The following is a 17,045-nucleotide window of genomic DNA, read 5'->3' as shown; positions in this document are numbered from 1 at the left end:
GAGATGCGGCATTATAAGGTCATTATGTCTTCATGACGTCATTCAGGCGCCATGTTGTGGAATTTTCTGAAAATCAACTCATGATCATATCTTCATTACAAAAAGTCATTTCTCATTCATACCTATCATGAGCACAGTCAATTTTGGGTCAACAAACACGGTTTTATTAATTCCTTAAACGCCCCCCCCCCCTCATTTCAAGACTCAGATGTTGCACGGAGAGAGAAAGAGCAAGAAAGAGAAAGGGAGGGACAGCGGGGTGCAAGGGGGAGTAACAGAGAGCAATGACTAGCTCCTTTTTATCTTACCGAATTGCTAACTCCATATAAACCAGATAGAATGCTACATTACAGTTCCAAGTCTCTGCTTTGTGTTCCACAAACCATGACAAAGTCAAACAGGGAAAGGTCTTTTTCATATGCAGCCGCTCTTTTGTGGAACATTTTACCTGAACTATTAAACAGTATAGGATCCTATAAAACCTTCATCAATTCTCTGAAGACATATATCTCTTCACCACTTCATAATAATCAGAATCATGAGCCCAGTGCACTTTTTTTCTTTTTCTTAAAGTGCATATAGACATGCAATTTTGCCTATGTTTTTTGCGCTATGTAATTTTTATTATTATAATTATTATATAAAGAGAGAGAGAGATAGAGAGAGAGCAAGAGAAAGCGAGAGAGAGAGAGAGAGAGGGTGGAAGAGAGAGTAAAAGAGAAAGCAAAGTAGAATGAAGAACAGAGACAGAGAGAGATAGACGTGGACATGGAACTTGTCACCTCAAAGCTATTTTGTTTTTTCTTAAATATATGTAGAGAAAACGTGCCCTCCTAGGCTCATCGGAAGAAAAGTTTAGGCTTATAATTATACCCGAGATGAAGCGTCTCCCCTCACCCTTCTTTTTTTCCTCCTTTAACCAAAAAATTCCCTCTTTTTCGTAATAGCAAGAGGCACTTTCATCTTGTTCCATGGACTCGGATTGCCAGCACAATGGAACTTGTGTTACGAATACATCAATATGCAACTGTACAACTGGGTACACTGGTACAAACTGTGAAACAGGTAAGATTTATTTAAACCTCCTACCTCTCTACTCAGGCTTCTCATCTCCATTCACCAATGAAAAGTCACAATGTTAATTTTAGTTCAGTAGCCATTATTCCAGGGGGGAGGGGGGAGGGGGAGGGGAGGGGTACCCGCTTAACAGGGATGTGCTGCTCTAATGTGCTCCTTTTTTGAAGAAAAAAAGTCCCTAAACACGAACATGGGGCTATTTTTGGGGTATGATTTTGTGCTGAAAAATCCCTAAAAGTGCACCCACTTTTCAGATCTTTACCTAAAATATTGGTTTCCAAACTCTTCAAGATATTATCTCACCCATACTCTCGCTAAAGTGAAAAATTGCAGATGCAAAATCCCTCAAAATAATTGAAATCATTTCGATTTTTAATCCAAAGTCTTTTTGCTTCTGTAGCATATAGGACAACTTGGTACACATATTGCCTCAAATGGTCCAAAACAGCTCAATGAATGAAAAAAAGGACGTAAGCAGGGCGTCTTCATTTTGTTCTGACATTATTTCCATATCCCCAAAACAGGAACACATCTCTAATTAAAAATTAAAACATTAGATTAATCTTGGTATGGAAATGATGTAGTCTTCATTATTTATCATTATCTCCATCTCCATCATTATTCGATGTTCGTTTTCGTCGTCCTCATTGTCTTTGAAAGATCTTGAAAAGAGACCATCACATAAGTCTTTACAATTGTATATGGATCGCGATAGGTATCTGTACTATGGATTCGGATTGCGAGCACAATGGAACTTGTAAATTACAAGTTCCATTGTGCTCGCAATCCGAATATTAAATATGGATACATTGATGTGCGTGTGTACATCTGGGTACAGTGGTGATACCTGTGAAATTGGTAAGATTTCCTAAAAACTCCTACCTTTTAACCTATAGGCTTCGCATCTCCATTTGATCACAAATGCAAAGTTACACATTGTTAATTTTATTTGATGGCCTTTATTAGTTCATTCCAAGCGACGAACTGATGAAGAAAACTGCTTTAAGAATTATTCTATCTTCCAAAATTACAAAAGAGTGAATCAAGCTAAAGTGTTGAACAAAAACACGAAGGTTGAAAACTGTAATTCTCCCACATTTTTTATTGCTAATGAAATAAATCCTTGCTGTCACAAAGGAATTTCGCTTCCTTGGCATATAGGACAACTTGGTACACTTGCCTTACTTGACTTATGCTGTCCACGCAGGCAAGGGGCCTCGTGATGTCTTCTGTATGGTGATGGTATCTCAGGTTTTTCTGTCTGCAGCCAGTCTTGATGCATCTGTCAGCCCTCTTATGGATCTTGCTTTGCAATCCTCTAAGATGCAGTCATGCCATCTTTTGGGTGGACATCCTCTGGGTCAATTTCCTGTGATGTTTCCTTCAACAGCAATTTTGGGTATCTTGTGGGTTTAATTCGTAGTATGTGACCAAAATATTCGAGTCTTTTAGTCGAGACTTTGTCCATGACATCTTGTTCGAGGTTGAGGGATTCTTTGATGTGCATGTTTCGGAGCTTGTCTAGTCTTGTCACCCCCATTATGTGACGGAGGCATGCCATTTCGAATACTTGAAGCCTGTTGCTATCTTCTTTCCTTACTGTCCAGGATTCTGCCCCATAAAGAAGTATTGAGAGGATAAGTGTTTGGTACAATTGCATCTTTGTGTGGCAACTAATGCTTTTTGATGTCCAGATGTTGTTTAATCTTTGGAAAGCTGCCCCTGCTTTCTTGATACGGTTTTTGATGTCACTTGAACTTGAGCCATTTTCAGCTATTCCCCCCCCCCCCCCCCCAGGTACACAAGATCTTCCACCTGTTTCAGTCTGTCGTTGGCTATGTCAATGTTAAGGTTGTACTTGGTACACATATTGCTACAAATGGTCCGAAACAGCTCAAAGAATGTAACGAAAAGGATGTCTGCAGGGCGTTCTGGTTTTGTTCTGACGTTATGTCCATATCTTAAAAACGGGATGACGACTCGAATTGAAAATTAAAACAGCAGAGTAAAGATGGTACAATGACAATAATGTCATCATTATTTATTATCACCATCATGTGGCCTAAAATAAAAACTTGTTGTATTGCCCTTTACGTGCCAAAACATTGGTCGGTCGGTCAGACTTTTTTTTTTAAAAACTTTTTTACCCGCCCTCTTTTGCCTGATATTTCTCAGTTTTTAATGCTTTTATACATGTCTTTCAGCGTCATCATTCCATTTATATCTTTTTCTTAGGATTTTGAAACTAGGGCAGAAGACGAGTGAGAATTTGGGAATAATTTGATATTATGCAATTATATCCCATTTAAACAAACAAAATACACATTTTTTTATTCATTAAAAAAATTTATCCTGTTCATGTTCTTTAACATCATCGCATTAATACAAGAAATTAAATTCAGACCATCTCATAAGTGTTCACAATTATAAATGGCTCGTCATAGGGTGTACCGTGGAGTTGGATTGCCAGCACAATGGAACTTGTAATGTGACTACATCGATATGCGACTGTAAACCTGGGTACACTGGTACAAACTGTGAAACAGGTAAGATTTCTTCAAACCTCCTAATTTTCAACTCAGGCTCCGCATCTCCATTCGATAACGAATGAAAATTCACAATGTTGATTAATTTTGATTAACTGTATTAGTTGATTCCCAGCGACCAACTGTTGAACAAAATTTGCTTTATGAATTATTCTTTCTTCCAAAATGTTAACACAGTGAATAAAGCTACAGTGTTGAACAAAAACGAGAAGGTTGAAAACTGTAAGTCTACCACATGTACTATCGCTAATAAAAAAAACTCTGAGCTGTCACAAAGATATTTTGCTTCTTTGGCATATAGGACAACTTGGTACACATATTGCTTCAAATAGTCCGAAACAGATCAATGATTGTAAAAAAGGACGTTAGCAGGGCTTAACAGGAATGTGCTGCTTTAATTTTCCCCCTTTTTTTTTAAAAAGTCCCTAAACATGAATATGGGGTTATTTTGGGGATATGATTTTGTGCTGAAAAATCCCTAAAAGTGCACCTACTTTTCAGATCTTTACCTAAAATATGGGTTTCCAAATTCTTTTCTTCAAAGTGAAAATTACAGATGCAATATCCCGCAAAATAATTGAAATTATTTCGCTTTTCATCCAAAGTCCCCTAATAATGGGTATATAGGCATGGGTGTCGATCCGTAACTGATACCTATTCATCAGGGGGGGGGGGGGGTGATCTATTCATTCATCCCCCCCCCTGATGAATAGGTATTACGTAAGGATCGACACCCATGTATATAGGTTAAGACGCTTCAGCCGCAACCCCCGTCCAAACTATATCTGATAACTCCCACCCCCATCCCCCCACACACACACACCCGGGCCTTTATTAGGCCTAAAATAAAAACTTGTTGTATTGCCCTTTAGGTGCCAAAACATGGGTCGGTCGGGTGGAATTTAAAAATAAAAAAATAAAAAAAATCTCGCCCTCTTTTGGCCGATATTTTTCATTTTGATTTTTTTTCTTTTCTTTTTTCACGCCCTCTTTTGGCTGATATTTCTCAGTTTTTAATGCTTTAATACATGTGTTTTAGCGTCATCATTCCATTCATATCTAGACCTATAAAAAAATCTTTGATGCTATGGGTGAACACATGTTTTGTTTTCCTAGATACTGACGAATGCTCATTTACACACTTGAAAAAAAACATCAAATTTTACGATTTTACTCCATAAGAGTGGATATACAAATAATCCTCGCGAATTCAAGAAGAAAAAGCACATTCATCTAGACCTTTAGAAAACTATTTTATGCTATGGGTGAACACTTATTTTGTTCCCTAGATACTGACGAATGCACTACAATGCCATCAGTCTGTGATTCTGAAAATGGAGTGTGTATGAACTTGGCTGGCTCTTACAACTGTTCATGCAATCCTGGATATGAATTGAGCAGTGATAACTTTACTTGCAATGGTAAGGATAAACGTTCAAATTAATATAACATTTTAGTGACATCTTTCAAAATTTATTGGTCGATGATGCTCTGAATTACGTGTTTTACAAAATCATCAAGTCCAACAGACTGTAGTTTTGATATCACACTCTCAATTTACATCCAATGTTACCTTTTAACTCTATGAACGAGTGGAGATACAAATAATTTTTGCTAATTCAAGAAGAAAAAGCACATTCATCTAGACCTTTAGAAAACTCTTTTATGCCATGGGTGAACACATATTTTTTTTTCCCTAGATACTGACGAATGCTCTGCAATGCAATCAGTCTGTGATTCTGAAAATGGAGTGTGTATGAACTTGGCTGGCTCTTACAACTGTTCTTGCAATCCTGGATTTGAATTGGGCAATGATAACTTTACTTGCAATGGTAAGGATAAACTTTCAAATGAATATAACCTTTATGTGACATCTTTTAAAATCTATTGATCCAGGATGCTCTGAATTGCAATTTTTACATGATCATCTATTCCAACAAAAATTTAACGATTGAAATTCATTTCTGATGCATGCAGTACACTGTGCCATTAATAATGTTGATTCAATCTGAGATAGACATTAAACTTTCTAAATTAGCAATGGAAAAAAACATTTATAATCCCTATTTTGTGTAAAAATCCTTACGAGTTGTTACGTGTTCTAAACTTCATAATTTTGAGGAGTTTTTGCTTGAATTACCATTTTGAAACATGTGAAGTAATTAGAGGTCATGAATTCAAATGTATGTTACAATATTTTTCTTGACTCGACATCTCTTCCATTTCAATGTATTAGTACCTCGAAATTGACAAACATATTAGCATTCTCGTAGAAAATGTATTGATGTAATGTCCCTGAATTTCTGTTTTCTTGCAGACGATGAAGCACCTATTCTGAACTGCCCAAATATATCTTCTACTACGGATGAGGGACTCCATTCATCATCTACTGTTCTGCTGAATTCTACTGCAACTGATAATGTGGATTTCGATGTAGTTGTGAATTGCTCCCATTCATCCGCAGATACATTCCTGATAGGGGACACCACTGTGAACTGCTCATCTACAGATGGTGCAGGAAACACTGGCACTTGTCTTCTCGTTGTCACAGTAACAGGTGTTTTATTTTAGGCCTAACAGTCGTTACAGATACTGTCGTTTTTACAATTATCATCATTATCGTGTTCATGTTCTTTATCATCGTACGTGTCTTTAAAAGAAATAAAATACAGACCATCTCATAAGTGTTCACAAGTATAAATGGCTTGTTATAGGGTGTACCGTGGACTCCGATTAAACAGGCATACAACAAGTTTGTTTTAAGAATCATTCTATCTTCCAAAATTACAAGAGTGTGATTTAAGCTACAATTTCGAACTAAAACAAGAAAGCTGCAAACTTAAGTCTCCCCGGGTTTTATCGCTATAATAAATCCGCGCTGTCACCAAGGTATTTTGCCTCTTTGGCTTATAGCACACGGTGGCGCTATTCAATGAAATCAGCACTAACATTCCAGCTACGTAGTACTTACCGGGTATTTATTTATTTATTTGAACATCTTTATTCAATTGATCAGCAAAGCTGTTTTGCCTCATGGTCCTGATTGAAATACAATTTAAATCAAATTCACCACAACGAGTGTATGCACATTTAAATTACATTTCAAAGATTTAAAAGAAAAAGTGTATGATACATAAGAATAATTAATCATACAGAGAAGTAAAAATACAAGGTTATTGAATAATTCAACGATACTTCCTTAAATTGTGAATAAAGAAACAAGATAGAACAATTTAGATGAGGATCAATAAAATCAAATCGGTACCATGCATATCAAGAGAAAAAAATAGAAGTAGACAGAGAGAAAAAAAGGCAAAGAGATGTATGGATGGCGAACGAAAAGAAATATATTTATGGAGAGTACTAAAAATATGAAAGGACACCCATAGAATATATTTGGCCAGTTCAAATTCAAGTTTAAGTTTTATTTCCACATCTGATTACAAAAAACCACAAGTACAATTTAATTGCATATATCTACAATAATAAACGTTAAAATGAAATAACTTCAATTCAAATCATAATGTAGTGGGGAAAACAGAAGCCAATGGCCCTATCAAGGTATCAAGTAAAATTTACAGAAAAACAAGATAGAAATACAAAGACTAATTTGGTATAATTAAATATGTTTATAAAATCATGAGAAGTAAATTTCCTTGTATATACGTTTGAGTGTGTTGAAGGATTGAATATTTCGAATATTGGATGAAATTTCTACCAGGAAGCATTACAATTATTTTAAAAACAAATTCTTTCATACCGCTTGTATGATTAAAAGTATGAAAATAATGGCGGCCCCTATCGAGCCATGCAGTATAAAAACAGCTATGTCTCGAATATTAAAGCAGGAAACACTGGCACTTGTCTTCTCTCTGTAACAGTAACAGGTTTGAATCTGATTATTCTTTATATCTAAAAGTTCTGTCACCGAACAAGCTTTTGATTTTTGGATATTTTTATTCTTCTGATAGATAATGGATTAGAATGTGTTCTGAAATTCATAGTTTTCTGGAGTTTTTGCTTGATGTAACATTTAGAATCATGGTAAGAGTACCTAGTCATAAAATGAAATGTATCTAACAATTATTTTCTCAACTCTATATCTTTTTTTTTCAAGATATTATCACCTCAAAAGAGGCAAACATTATAGCATTCTCTTAACATATCTATTGATTTAATTTGTCTAATTTTCGGTTATATTACAGATGATGAAGCACCTATTCTGAACTGCCCAAATATATCTTCTACTACGGATGAGGGACTCCATTCATCGTCTACTGTTCTGCTAAATTCTACTGCAACTGATAACGTGGATTTCGATCTAGTTGTGAATTGCTCCAATTCATCCGCAGATACATTCCTGATAGGGGACACCACTGTGAACTGCTCATCTACAGATGGTGCAGGAAACACTGGCACTTGTCTTCTCGTTGTCACAGTAACAGGTGTGCATATGATTATTCTTAATATCGAAAAGTTCTGTCACTGATCGAGTTTAGGCTTTTGGGATATTTAATTTTTTTGAAATATAAATACTGATGAGTTGTTAGGTGTTCTAAACTTCCATAATTTTGAGGAGTTTTTGCTTAATTACCATTTTGAAACATGTGAAGTAAATGGTGGTCATGAATTCAAATGTATGTTACAATATTTTTCTTGACTCGACATCTCTTCCATTTCAATGTATTATCACCTCGAAATTGACAAACATATTAGCATTCTCGTAGAAAATGTATTGATGTGATTTCCCTGAATTTCTGTTATCTTGCAGACGATGAAGCACCTATTCTGAACTGTCCAAATATATCTTCTACTACGGATGAGGGACTCCATTCATCATCTTCTGTTATGGTGAATTCGACTGCAACTGATAACGTGGATTTCGATGTAGTTGTGAATTGCTCCCATTCATCCGCAGATACATTCCTGATAGGGGACACCACTGTGAACTGTTCATCTACAGATGGTGCAGGAAACACTGGCACTTGTCTTCTCGTTGTCACAGTAACAGGTATGCATATGATTATTCTTCATATCTAAAAGTTCTGTCACTGATCGAGTTTGGGATTTTGGGATATTTAATTTTTTTTTGAAATATAAATCCTGATGAGTTGTTAGGTGTTCTAAACTTCATAATTTTGAGGAGTTTTTGCTTAATTTACCATTTTGAAACATGTGAAGTAAATGGTGGTCATGAATTCAAATATATGTTACAATATTTTTCTTGACTCAACATCTCTTCCATTTATATGTAATATCACATCGAAATTGACAAACATATTAGCATTCTCGTAATAAATGTATTGATGTGATTTCTCTGAATTTCTGTTATCTTTCAGACGATGAAGCACCTATTCTGAACTGCCCACATATATCTTCAACTACGGATGAGGGACTTCATTCATCATCTACTGTTCTGCTAAATTCTACTGCAACTGATAACGTGGATTTCGATGTAGTTGTGAATTGCTCCCATTCATCCGCAGATATATTCCTGATAGGGGACACCACTGTGAACTGCTCATCTACAGATGGTGCAGGAAACACTGGCACTTGTCTTCTCGTTGTCACAGTAACAGGTGTGCACATGATTATTCTTCATATCTAAAAGTTCTGTCACTGATCGAGTTTAGGATTTTGGGATATTTAAATTTTTTTGAAAGATAAATCCTTACGAGTTGTTACGTGTTCTAAACTTCATAATTATGAGGAGTTTTTTCTTAATTTACCATTTTGAAACATGTAAAGTAAATGGTGGTCATGAATTCAAATGTATGTTACAATATTTTTCTTGACTCGACATCTCTTCCTTTTCAATGTATTATCACCTCGAAATTGACAGACATATTAGCATTCTCGTAGAAAATGTATTGATGTAATTTCCCTGAATTTCTGTTTTCTTGCAGACGATGAAGCACCTATTCTGAACTGCCCAAATATATCTTCTACTACGGACGAGGGACTCCATTCATCATCTACTGTTCTGCTGAATTCTACTGCAACTGATAACGTGGATTTCGATCTAGTTGTGAATTGCTCCCATTTATCCGCAGATATATTCCTGATAGGGGACACCACTGTGAACTGCTCATCTACAGATGGTGCAGGAAACACTGGCACTTGTTTTCTCGTTGTCACAGTAACTGGTGAGCATATGATTATTCTTCATATCGAAAAGTTCTGTCACTGATCGAGTTTGGGATTTTGGGATATTTAATTTTTTTTAATTATAAATACTTACAAGTTTTTACGTGATCTAAACTTTATAATTTTGAGGAGTTTTTGCTTAATTTACCATTTTGAAACATGTTAAGTAAATGATGGTCATGAATTCAAATGTATGTTAAAATATTTTTCTTGACTCGACATCTCTTCCATTTGAATGAATTGAATTGAATTGAATTTATTTACCACTTTCATAAAAACATACAAAGGCAAAGAATACAATACTTTTTTGCAAACATAGAAAAACCACTAAAATGGAAAATACACTAAAGGAAATTACGAAGTGGTTGGATCATCAAAAAAGTTACAAAAACTTATAAGTAGATGATCCTAAAAATGTACACAAAAAAACTAAACAAAAAGGGGACAAAGAAAATACAATACTACAATGGTAATTACACACATAAAAATTGCGTTTGTCAAATTCAAATTTGCTGTATCAGGTGAAGTTTTAAATGATGCTTAAAACTGTTTAAAGATGCACACTGTTTAAGTTTAGGGGGTAGTTTGTTCCAAATAGTGGGTCCTTGGCATAAAAAGATACTATTTGAAAATGAAGAATGACCATATATTACACGAGTGTCTGTTGAAGTCCTGGTATTATATCTATGAATATCGTTATTGCTCTGAAATATATTACAAAAGATTTCTGGTAATAGGTTATGATAATATGAATACATAAAAACACAGAGTTGAAAATCATGTAATAATGATATTGGGAGAATATTCAGTTTCAAGAAAAGAGGTCTGCTTGGACTTAAAAATGGCTTGTGGCAAATTATACGAACTGCTCTTTTTTGTAGGAGGAAAATACGATTAAGTAAATGCTGTTTACAAAAACCCCATATAATGTTACAGTAGGATATATAAGGCAAGATTAGTGAGTTGTATAACATTATGAGAATTTTGGTTGGCAAGATGTCTTTAAGTTTACTCATAATTCCTATTGTTCTAGACACTTTACGTAGAACTTCATAGACGTGTGTTTTCCATTTAAGATCTTTATCAATATTAATGCCTAAGAACTTGGTTGAATTGGTATGTTCAATCAGATTTCCATTCATATATATTTTTACTTCACTAACACACGTCTTTGGAAAGTTAAATAACATAACATTGGTTTTTTCATAGTTAAGTTGCAGTTTATTTGCTTTAATCCACTCACTAACCTTTAAGAGCTCAGTGTTTAGATTTTTGGTCAGGCATTCAACATCTTTATGCTTATAAAATATATTTGTATCATCCGCGAACAGTATAAAATTCAAAATGGGAGAGACTGAATGTAAATCATTTACATAAATTAAGAAGAGCAGTGGGCCTATAATTGACCCCTGCGGAATACCACAGGAAACCAATTGTAAACTTGAATTTTTAGAATTGAAAACAGTGAATTGTTTGCGATCATTTAGATAACTGCGAAATAATTGAAGAGTAACACCACGAATTCCATAATAATAAAGTTTTGAAAGGAGGATATCATGGTTAATTGAATCAAACGCTTTTTTAAAATCCAAAAATATACCAACAATGATTTCTTTGTTTTCAATTGCCTTTGATACTTGTATTAAAAAATCTAAAAGAGCATGATCAGTTGAATACCTGGCCCTAAATCCAAACTGCTTATTATAAAGTATACTATGTTTATCAAGAAAACCGTGTAGTCTGGTATAGATGCATTTTTCAAAGATTTTAGAGAAGAGTGGAAGTAATGAAATGGGTCTGTAATTTGAGAATATATCTTTAGGTCCCTTTTTATGAATGGGAATAATTTTGGCAATTTTCAGGTCAACAGGTACAACACCTTGCTCAATACATGAGCTAAAAATATTGCACAACGGTTTACATATGACATGAATAACCTTTTTCACTACAGAACAATCAATGGAGTCAAAACCAGGAGCTTTACCATTTTCGAAAGATAGAGCATTATTAATTATTTCTTTTTCAGTGATGGGTAAGAAATATGCAGTATGAGGAAAATTGCTATTTAAATAAGAGGTACAGTTAATATTCGTTACGTTCCTGTTCATACTAGCTAATTTATGACCAACATCTTTAAAATAATCATTAAAGCTCTCAGCAATTTCTTTAGAATCACTTACTACTGAATTGTTACACTTAAACACAGAGGAATTTTTCTGATATTTCTTTCTCTGGAGAATATCATTAATAGTTCTCCAGGTTTTATTAATGTTTCCTTTAAATGTACGAAACTTTGAAAAGTAATAATTTCTTTTGGCACTACGAATTTGGTTTGTGTAAAGATTACGGAATTTGTTGTAGCAATCTTTTCGGAGTTCAGTAGGATTTTTAATGTACTTTTTGTAAAGGTAATTTTTTCTTGAACACATCCTTTTCAGTTCTTTAGTAAACCATGGTTTATGATTTTTCTTATAAATTATTTTTTGAGTGGAAAACAAGTACGATAGATCTCAGAAAAAACCTCCATAAATTTCTCATACATCAGGTTTGGCTCCTCAGAATAAACAGAAAGCAAACAGGTAAAATCAGTTGTAGAGAGATCTCTAAGAAAACAGTTGACATTCATATCATTAATTTGATGTTTGAATACCGCTGGTTGTTCTTCATGAATACCTTTAAAATCAAAAACTCCAAATATTGGTAAATGATCAGATATTTCAGAGGTCAATATACCAGAAAAAATATTGCAGATACTATTTGTAAATATGTTATCTATCAAGGTTGCTGTGGAATCTGTTATTCTTGTTGGCTTTGTAATTAGAGGAGCAAAACAAAACGAATAAAAAAGTTCCACCAACTCATTACACAGGTTTTGCACATCTAGTTTCATCAAGTCAAAATTAAAATCTCCAAGAAATATACACTCCTTTTTCTCTATGTACACTTTGCACAAGATGTTCCTAATGATATCAATGAAATTAGCCTGTGATTGATCTGGAGGTCTATAAAAAACGCCAACAATAACATTTTTACCTGGCTTAAAAACTTCTATAAAAAGACTCTCACAAACAGGGTTAAAGACCGAAATGTCATTGCGTACAATGTACCTTATGTCATGCCTAATTGCAAATGCAACTCCTCCTCCTCTCCTGTCGTTACGGGATTCACTCTCCACATTATAGCCTTCAATATAAAACTCCTTTCTTACCTTAGTATCTAACCATGTTTCACTAAATGCTACAAGACCAAAAGAGTGTTCTAGAGTTGAGAGTACAGATGTTATGTCATCATAATGTTTAGGCAGGCTTCTGCAATTTATATGTAACAATGAAAAAGCATTGCTTTTGGTTAAATCTTGATTCAAAAATTCTTCAGGAGTCATATACATTGAGCCATTTTCTACTTCTTCCATCAAAATACTATTGACATTATCGAATGCAAAAAGAGGGATACATATAATTAAAACATAGTTTAAAGTTCTCCAAGGAAAGGATAGTAGTGACAACCAGCATGCTTATTTGATTGCAGATAATAATAGTACTGAAACAAACACAACTTAATGAACACATATCAAATGAAAAAAATCAGAAGAACAAAGCTGGGGGGGGGGGGGGAACTAAGATAATGAGTTGAGTTATTGAAATACACACATTAATTGTTGCCAGGAGATATCTAAATGGTACAAGTTAAATGTACATGTATAATATATAATGGCAGAGATAAAGATAAGGACAAGAGTCAAATAAGTGAGAAAAATCACTTCTTCAGGCGGGCAAGATCTGTTTCTGATGAGATGATAATTGAGGTCAGTTTTCCACCTGTCGCTTTGACTTGCGCAAAGATCCTGCCATCACTTGTCCATGTGCTCTCCAAAGAAGGAATCAATCTTACAGATTTGTACACTTTTTGATAGAGAGCTTGATTTCTCACTGTGAGATCTTCCTGGATAGATATTTTAGTTCCTTTTAACTTCCTACGTGATGCAATGACCTGCCTCCTTACGCGATAGCTACAAAACTTAACTATCAAAGCACGATGCTTGTCCGAAGCCATCTTTCCTACGCGATGGCATCTTTCGATGTTAGCTACGGAGATGTCGAGATTTAGATGCTTCCTGAAGACATCGTTGATGACAAGTTGATCTGGATCTTCACCACGATGTTCGGGTATGCCAAAGATCCTCACACAGTTGCGGCGAGAGTACTGCTCTAGATCGTTGTTGGTTCTCTTCAGTGTATCAAGCTGTTCCTGCTGTGATTCAACCAATTTGTGAAGCTTCTTAACATCCTTCTCAGCCTCTTCCATATTAACTTTCAAGTCGTGAATTGACCCTCGATTCTCCTCACTGTAGTCCATTAGTCGTTGATACGTTGCATCCACAACTGTTTTTACCATGGATTTGATAATTAGCTGAATTTTGTCTAAGAAAGTGGAGTTAGCTAGTAGATCATCCATGACCTCAGCTACAAGAGACGCTGCAGCCCGTTGATTCTCACCCTGGCCCTGGCAGGTCGGTGAGTACGAGTCTGAGGTACTCTTCTCTTGGATTTCACTCTGACTAGACGCTGATGCACCCCTTGTTACCACCATGATGAGAGTGCGAGTATACAAGATATAATGATAGTCTAGTAAGGAATAAGGCAATACTAATCGGTGACCTTAGAAACAGACAGTAAATTGGTCTGATCTCGCGGAGCTCAGTAGTCTACTGTCTCTAGTGATTAGCAATAGAAAAAACGAGCACCCACAAAAGTCTACACATGGGACAGCCTTTAAAAAAGGACAATCAAGTAAGGCCGCACAAGCATCAAAATCACATATGTTCGTACCTGTTGTTGTTTGAAATATCTAGGAGTTCCTGGCAGGCAAGCTAAAACACTAATTACATGGTATTACACAACCAGAGGAATAAAAGAATTTCAATGTATTATCACCTCGAAATTGACAAACATATTAGCATACTCGTAGAAAATGTATTGATGTAATTTCCCTGAATTTCTGTTTTCTTGCAGACGATGAAGCACCTATTCTGAACTGCCCAAATATATCTTCTACTACGGACGAGGGACTCCATTCATCATCAACTGTTCTGCTGAATTCTACTGCAACTGATAACGTGGATTTCGATCTAGTTGTGAATTGCTCCCATTCATCCGCAGATACATTCCTGATAGGGGACACCACTGTGAACTGTTCATCTACAGATGGTGCAGGAAACACTGGCACTTGTCTTCTCGTTGTCACAGTAACAGGTATGCATATGATTATTCTTCATATCTAAAAGTTCTGTCACTGATAGAGTTTGGGATTTTGGGATATTTAATTTTTTTTTAAAAATATAAATCCTGATGAGTTGTTAGGTGTTCTAAACTTCATAATTTTGAGGAGTTTTTGCTTAATTTACCATTTTGAAACATGTGAAGTAAATGGTGGTCATGAATTCAAATATATGTTACAATATTTTTCTTGACTCGACATCTCTTCCATTTTAATGTATCATCACCTTGAAATTGATAAAACATATTAGCATTCTCGTAGAAAATGTATTGATGTAATTTCTCTGAATTTCTGTTATCTTGCAGACGATGAAGCACCTATTCTGAACTGCCCAAATATATCTTCTACTACGGACGAGGGACTCCATTCATCATCAACTGTTCTGCTGAATTCTACTGCAACTGATAACGTGGATTTCGATCTAGTTGTGAATTGCTCCCATTCATCCGCAGATATATTCCTGATAGGGGACACCACTGTGAACTGCTCGTCTACAGATGGTGCAGGAAACACTGGCACTTGTCTTCTCGTTGTCACAGTAACAGGTGTGCATATGATAATTCTTCATATCTAAAAGTTCTGTCACTGATCGAGTTTAGGATTTTGGGATGTTTAAATTTTTTTGAAAGATAAATCCTTACGAGTTGTTACGTGTTCTAAACTTCATAATTATGAGGAGTTTTTGCTTAGTTTACCATTTTGTTACAAAAGTAAATGGTGGTCATGAATTCAAATGTATGTTACAATATTTTTCTTGACTCGACATCTCTTCCTTTTCAATGTATTATCACCTCGAAATTGACAAACATATTAGCATTCTCGTAGAAAATGTATTGATGTAATTTCCCTGAATTTCTGTTTTCTTGCAGACGTTGAAGCACCTATTCTGAACTGCCCAAATATATCTTCTATTACGGACGAGGGACTCCATTCATCATCTACTGTTCTGCTGAATTCTACTGCAACTGATAACGTGGATTTCGATGTAGTTGTGAATTGCTCCCATTCATCCGCAGATATATTCCTGATAGGGGACACCACTGTGAACTGCTCATCTACAGATGGTGCAGGAAACACTGGCACTTGTCTTCTCGTTGTCACAGTAACAGGTGTGCACATGATTATTCTTCATATCTAAAAGTTCTGTCACTGATCGAGTTTAGGATTTTGGGATGTTTAATTTTTTTTGAAAGATAAATCCTTACGAGTTGTTACGTGTTCTAAACTTCATAATTTTGAGGAGTTTTTGCTTAATTTACCATTTTGAAACATGTGAAGTAAATGGTGGTCATGAATTCAAATATATGTTACAATATTTTTCTTGACTCGACATCTCTTCCATTTTAATGTATCATCACCTTGAAATTGATAAAACATATTAGCATTCTCGTAGAAAATGTATTGATGTAATTTCTCTGAATTTCTGTTATCTTGCAGACGATGAAGCACCTATTCTGAACTGCCCAAATATATCTTCTACTACGGACGAGGGACTCCATTCATCATCTACTGTTCTGCTGAATTCTACTGCAACTGATAACGTGGATTTCGATGTAGTTGTGAATTGCTCCCATTCATCCGCAGATATATTCCTGATAGGGGACACCACTGTGAACTGCTCATCTACAGATGGTGCAGGAAACACTGGCACTTGTTTTCTCGTTGTCACAGTAACTGGTGAACATATGATTATTCTTCATATCGAAAAGTTCTGTCACTGATCGAGTTTGGGATTTTGGGATATTTAATTTTTTTTAATTATAAATACTTACAAGTTTTTACGTGATCTAAACTTCATAATTTTGAGGAGTTTTTGCTTAATTTACCATTTTGAAACATGTTAAGTAAATGATGGTCATGAATTCAAATGTATGTTACAATATTTTTCTTGACTCGACATCTCTTCCATTTCAATGTATTATCACCTCGAAATTGACAAACATATTAGCATACTCGTAGAACATGTATTGATGTAATTTCCCTGAATTTCTGTTTTCT

This window comes from Strongylocentrotus purpuratus, unplaced genomic scaffold (assembly GCF_000002235.5).
Source record: "Strongylocentrotus purpuratus isolate Spur 01 unplaced genomic scaffold, Spur_5.0 spur5_scaffold_18, whole genome shotgun sequence".
NCBI lineage: Eukaryota > Metazoa > Echinodermata > Echinoidea > Camarodonta > Strongylocentrotidae > Strongylocentrotus > Strongylocentrotus purpuratus.
This window is presented reverse-complemented; position numbering follows the sequence as displayed.